Source organism: Gobio gobio (assembly GCF_949357685.1).
Source record: "Gobio gobio genome assembly, chromosome: 2".
Taxonomy (NCBI): domain Eukaryota; kingdom Metazoa; phylum Chordata; class Actinopteri; order Cypriniformes; family Gobionidae; genus Gobio; species Gobio gobio.
Genome location: NC_137098.1, coordinates 25,012,935 through 25,019,687, shown reverse-complemented (window position 1 = coordinate 25,019,687; position 6,753 = coordinate 25,012,935). Strand labels below are relative to the sequence as shown.

General features: G+C 37.8%; 1 long non-coding RNA gene across 1 annotated transcript; it reads left to right on the top strand.

Annotated features, from left to right (window-relative positions):
- The first annotated feature begins 465 nt into the window (after positions 1 to 465).
- LOC307143244 lies at positions 466 to 3,798 on the top strand. Its single transcript, XR_013818578.1, has 3 exons — positions 466 to 617; positions 1,142 to 2,827; positions 3,531 to 3,798. It is a non-coding gene; the product is annotated as an uncharacterized lncRNA (long non-coding RNA).
- Positions 3,799 to 6,753: the final 2,955 nt, after the last annotated feature.

Below are 6,753 nucleotides of genomic sequence, written 5' to 3'. Positions count from 1 at the left end.
ATATGTCAGGATTCCTTTTAAATATGTCATCAAGGAATTTTTTTTTATTATACTGATGTGGACATTATTAGCCAATAGATTGTTGCATCCCTACATTAATGTTTTATGAGTTCTAAAAAACACTGGTTAGATGTTTATGCTACTTCTTTTGTAGGAATTTGAGAAGTTCCCTGAAATGGAAAATTTTGAATCGGGCACTTCTGAAATCTGGACAGAGAAGGTGATGATTTTTTTTTTTTGTAATGTACATGCAGAGTTGTACACCCAGACATCAAAATGTGACATTTAATGAATGTGACCGTAAATAATGGCAGAATTTTCATACAATTCCGATCTCACTTTATATTAAAGGAACCCTCCACTATTTTTGAAAATAGGCTCATTTTCCAACTCCCCTAGTGTATAAAAGGCTCTGACGTTTCTGGGTGCCTGCCGCTTTAAGACTCTTCTTCGGTGGTTACGATTGATGAAGTGTGTGGCTAGTGAGTTGGTTGTGGTTACAGTGAGTTCGGAAACGTATTCAAGTTCAGCAGGATACGTACCTGATTTGTGTAGTTCCTTAATCTGTTATGAATGATCCAGCTTCCAATATTCATGTGTTGAGTTCATGACGAAAAGTAAGTGACTGTCACTTCGTTGTGTTTGTGCTTCTATACTGTAGAATTACAATGCATTAACGTGCCCAGCGTGATGAGTGAGATTTATAGTGATAGAACAATGTTTAAGCTGTAAAACACTGTAGGTAATAATAATTGAACTAATGTGGGCTTTCTGATGTCTAAATTACGTAGTCATGTTGACAATATTTAATTAAGGGAAGTTAATATCGTGCTCAGGAGACCACGTGCGGACGCTGTTGTGCAGTAGCCTTTCCTTACCAGAGGATGTCGCCATTTCTCCTTATGTAATTCCCTTTAATATAGTTTATTGTAAACTGGTCAGTGATATAGGAGGTGAAGCTATTTTGTGAAGGAAGTAATATCCTCATTATGTAATTGTAGATTATGCTTAAAGGGACATAGCAATGTTTATTGATATATTTATGTTTGATGATCCTGATTTGTATTATTTGTGTGGATTTATTATATACGTTGCATAGTAATTTAAGTACCTAATGGTGATTTATTTGTTTCTTTAATAGACTATAATGACAATACTGGATATTGGAATGTTCTGATGAGTACTGCTGGATCTCAATACAGTTAATCGAAGAAATTACATCTCCTCGTCTTTATTCCTGTGTCCTGACCGATACACCATCCTGTTTACTGGCTAAAACCCCTGATGAACTAGCCTTGCTAGAATACCTCACTAACACCTAGAGATAAACAGTTGAGTTTAGGCCTATGTGAATTTCTATCAACACAGAAGAAAGCCCTGTCTAGGCTCTGCCCCGCCCCGGTACGGGTTGTGTCGAGCCATTCGTTAGTCTGGTTGTTTGATGAATTAAATGTAGCTGCAATAAACGTGTTAAGAATCCATACAGCTGTAGCAGCGCAGGACTTTTATTCTGCTGTGCGGAACTGAGGAAGAACTGATGACGGAACAGTTTGATCTTCAGCTGACCAATCAGCAGAAAGGGGCGTATAATTCCTGCCCATGTGTAGAAATCGAATATTCTAGCCGTTTATTATTAATTTTTCAACTTCTGAATGAAAAACGAAAAATCAAGCTGAATTTTGTTATTCATTTTGTTTAAAAAACGAAAAATTATCAGTTTTTTGTTTTTTAATACCGGTTTCTATAAGGAAAATCAAATGGCCAAAATATACACTGACCCTCTATCCTCTGCGCTTCTGCGTTCCTCATTACGTCATGCGTCAAGTCGCCCGTCTGTCGGAAACTAGTTTAGTTTTTAAAGTTTTAAATATGGATATTTTTCTTACACAAATGCATTAGTGCCCTTATTAAAACTATCTTTCTGATCTAACTCTAATCATTTTCCACATGCAGGTTCCAGGTTATACTATGCAAAAGTCTAAACATTAATCTCTCAATTTTGCAATAAGTAGTTATAACTACCCCCAAAAAAGGCTTAACCACCTTAAAAATGCACATTTAAGAGGCTCCTCTTTTGGTGAAAGTTTTCAAAATGGCCGTCAGACAGTGTGAACACATGAATACCCATATCTCAGTGTGCAATGGTCTGATTTTCTTGAAATGACAGGAGGTATGTAGTAACAAACACATCAACTGGTTAAGACATCAAGTAGGATAATACATTATTTTTTCTTTTTATAATCTGAGCTCAAAGATGTGTGCTTAATGGGTATTTGAGCTTAATAGGTACGTTTACCCTATATGTATGATTTTTCATCCATTTTGTCTACATCTTAATGTCTTAAATTGCTCATTGTGGCAGTTGGTCTGACACGTCCAGCCATGTTGGCATGTCTTCTTCCTTGTGCATGGCTCTGATAATTGCTGCTTGCAGCTATATTTACATAGATGTAGATTTATATTTACATAGATGTATTATAGATCTATAATTAATCTTGATGACCCTTCCCTGCCATACCACCAAACATGTCGCTAACCTTACACATATTCCACCTCAATAGCTACACAAGTGTTTTGCGATACAATATGAGCACATGTACAGTGTACTTATTTTTTTATGTAAGTACATAGTAGTTAAGGACACCTAACATAAACTGTGACCACAATTACTTTAAGCAAATCTCTGGAGGATGCTGCCTTGGTTTATGTTATGTTTACTTTAATTCACCTCCATTTTAATTTTGCACCAGACTGCTGAATGTCCAGTGTGCAAGAACACGTTTGATAGTGACATCATTGAGATTCATGCATCAGACTGTGGATTACGGTAATCACATCTACTAGGCCAGGGGTCAGCAAACTTTTTGTCAAAAAGTGCCATTTTTAAGGTGTCTAGTTATTCACTGTGCCTGGAGAGCTACTTGTCTGCGGCAGGCCATAGCCCATCTGTGGCAATGTGTGTTGCATTATAGTACTGTCATATCTGTATAACATTGCTCACACTCCTTTTATTTATTTGTAAATTTTTGGGAGAAGTAAAAGTTACATGTGGCTTCAACAACATTTTATACTTTAATTTTTATACTATAGTGTAATTTGGAATTTGTCTCAAAACACCTCTTGAAGTGCTTTGAGTGATCGGATTTAAATATAAGCTGTAAGATGTCATTCGTTTGTGTGTAAAAGGTGTGCAATAAAATCATTTAATGCACAGCTAGCTGTGGATTATACCTTACTTATAGTTCCTAACTTTAAACAAGCAGTGTTTAAATCCTATGAGGAATGATTATATCAAAATGTAGATCTGTATGCAGGTACAAGGTACTTTATCTGAATAAAATGCATACACCTCTATCACTTTTGCTCACGTGCCAGCAATTGACCCTGTGCATGCTAATGTTGACATACATGTCAACCTATAGGTTGCTGACCCCTGTACTAGGCTATTAGTATTCAATATTCTCAATTCATTTGTTTAAGAAATTAGCTAACAATAGTAATTAGTAATATTTCTATTTTTATGTTTGCAGATCTGCAGAACCTGAGGATGACAAGTTAAGTCTTCCTACAGAGACCTTTCAAAGGTGGAACTAGTATATTAAGGAAATTATAACTTTATTTTTGTTTAGCTGCAAAAATACAGTATGTGTATATAATTCTGTAATTCAAAACATCTGTAATTTTTTTAATTTGGCCATCACTACATAAGGCGTTTTTGTTTTTTTGCTGCATTCATGCATAGATTTTCTTGTCATGTAAATTAAAATGTGTAAATGAAAATAAATTGGTCTATACATTACTTAAAGTACTTTTTACAACTATTCATAGGCCTACAATAAACATCAGAAACAGAAATTTAAATTAACAGCTGAAACAGAAGAACACATTTCTACACTTTCATTGAGCTGAGCGGGAGACGCTGGTGGAGCTGGACCGGGATGGTAATGCACAATAGAAACCCTGGTAAGGCCTGTGCCAGCGGGACATCATCTTCATCTGGGATGAGTGTATATTTCCACTGTCCGCAGGTTTGCAGGGCTGAATCGGTCGACGGCTGGCATGTCATAAAAAGTAGCTACAATTGCATCTGAGATGATGTGAGTGGAATAAAAATAAGTACTTAAATAAAGACTTGGACGTAAATATATAAATGTTTAAAATATATTGGGTAACACTTTATTTTGATGGTCCCCCTATAGATAGTCTATAGACAGTCTGCTGACTATAAGTTACTTTACAAGTACATATCTACTTACTCTCATCAGAGTAGAATCTGTAGATTGTCTATTAAATGTTTTATAGCAATCATTACACTGTATGCAATATGTAAACAGCTATTAAACATTCTGTCAGTAAAGTGTTACCAATGTGTTATCCGTTTAGGTTGTAGATGTTCAACATCGTATTAGCAGACATGCAACAAATCCTCAATAAGGTCTCAGTACTTTAAAGCACAGCAAAATAACAGCTTTTAAGTAGTCAGTATGTAGCTATTAACCAGTGTATCAACAGACTTTCAGTAAACATTAAGTAGTCAGTATGTAGCTATTAACCAGTGTATCAACAGACTTTCAGTAAACATTCAGTTGTCTATTAGTAGCAACAGAACATAATTTCAAGTGAACTTTAAGAGCATGTCATGTTACTTACCCTTGATCTTTTGCTTTCGCAAGGATTTTCAGGAGTGCTCTACTGACTGTTTGTTGCGTATAAATTACCTTTCAGTAGACTGTCAGTTAACTTTGAGGTCAATTCATATAGTCCTCTGTTGACACATTAGGCCCATCAAAATGAAGTGAAAAACAAAGAAATGCTGTTGAATGACTCTTACAAGGATTTTCAGGAGTGCTCTACTGACTGTTTGTTGCGTATAAATTACCTTTCAGTGGACTGTCAGTTTACTTTGAGGTCAATTCATATATTCCTCTGTTGACACATTGGGCCCATCAAAATGAAGTGAAAAACAGAGAAATGCTGTTGAATGACTCTTACAGGCTACTACTAGTCAGCAGATTTTCAACAGACAGTCAATAGATACAATAGATATTACAGACACTGATAACTATTTGGTTTCATATTAAAGGTGCACTGTGTAAATGTTAGCGCCATCTAGTGGTGAGGTTGTGAATTGCAACCACCCACCGCTCAGCCCTCCCTTTCGAAGCAAATAGAGAAGCTATGGTGGCCTACACGGGACAAAGATGTCGTCATCAGAGAGAGCAGAGAGGGACTAGCGCATTGTAGATAAGTTTGTCCATTTAGGGCTACTGTAGAAACATGGCAGCACAAAATGGTGACTTCACTGTACGGAGCCCGCGGTGTATGTAGATAGAAATGGATCATTCTAAATAATAAAAACAAAACAGTACATTAAGTACATTCATTTATACACCACTGAAAACATGGTTAAGTATTTATATTGCATTTCTGTCAATAGATCCTCATACATACTACACACTGCACCTTTAAGAAAATAACAGTACCACAGTACAAGTGCATATCTGCCTACTGCAAAATAAATACCAGAGTCAATAGTTTGTCCAACTGCTTTTAATGAACTGCTGTATAAAAAATAAAAACTGCAGTGGACAACATGAAATTAAAAAGTATCTTTATTTACATAGATGTTTGTGTGTGCATCTGAGAGAAAGTCCACAGGTATGAAAAAATATAAAAAATATGGATGACCAAGTTGACAAAAAAAAAACAACAGTTTTAAGGTTTAAAACAAGATTAAAAAAAAAAAAAAAATCAAGTCAAGTCAGTTATAGAACTGACTGATATCATGCAGAAGCCTTCCGAGAATCCCCTGTCTGTGTCTCCTGCCTAGCCAATAAGTCCATTCTATATATATTAGATGTTTTTTGAGAGCCTTCTCTGACCGGTTTGCACGCAGCCTCCACACTTCCCTTTTGAAGTTTGCCCATGCCCTTTCAATGTGTTGTGTATGTACCCCTGTCAATGGATTAACAAAATGAATGCTATGGTTCACTGTGTGGTGTTGGTATCCTCTCGCTGAAAGCACTGAGTATGCACGCCACTCATCACTATGAATGATGCTGCCTCTTTTTACATGTTTCTCTATGATTGGTAAAAGGGTTCCCTTTCGTTCAGTCACTACGACGTACGTTAGTGACTAACGAATGGGGGTTTCGCTTAGAAGCCAATCATCTTCATCGTATTCAACAGCGCCCAATGGCAGTGCCAATGCCATGGGCATGCGGAATTTGCATGCGTAACTCCGCCCCACCTCGTGGGTATATAAGGAAGTACGCTGCGAACATCGCATTATGTTTCTGCTTTGGAGCCAAGAGGATCTCTTCACTCCTACAAGCCTGAATTCTGAAGTCTTCTCTTCAGTCTTCGAGAGACCAGCGGTTCTCCAGGGTGTTGGTGTTACGGCGCGTTCCAGCGATCTCATGCTGCCTGCCTGCTGATCTGTGCAGTGATCTGCAACAGCTGTGTGTGTGTTTCCCTGGGCGCTTCGGCACTCTGCAGAGCTTTCCTCTCACAAAAAGAGCTTGCGCGTGGCACGTCTTTTTCAAGACGGTTCGCCCGTGCACTTCCGGGTGCGATCGATCTCCGTTGCTGTCTATGGGCACATTCACTGCTCGATGTGTTTGGGCTTCAGCACGTTCGGGCAGTGTTTGTGGATGCGTCATGTTCCCACTGCGGGAACGTGACCATCGCGATGTTGCGGTCGAGACTCAGTGATCTCCGTGAGGAGAGAGAGTCCCCTCTGCCACACCCCAA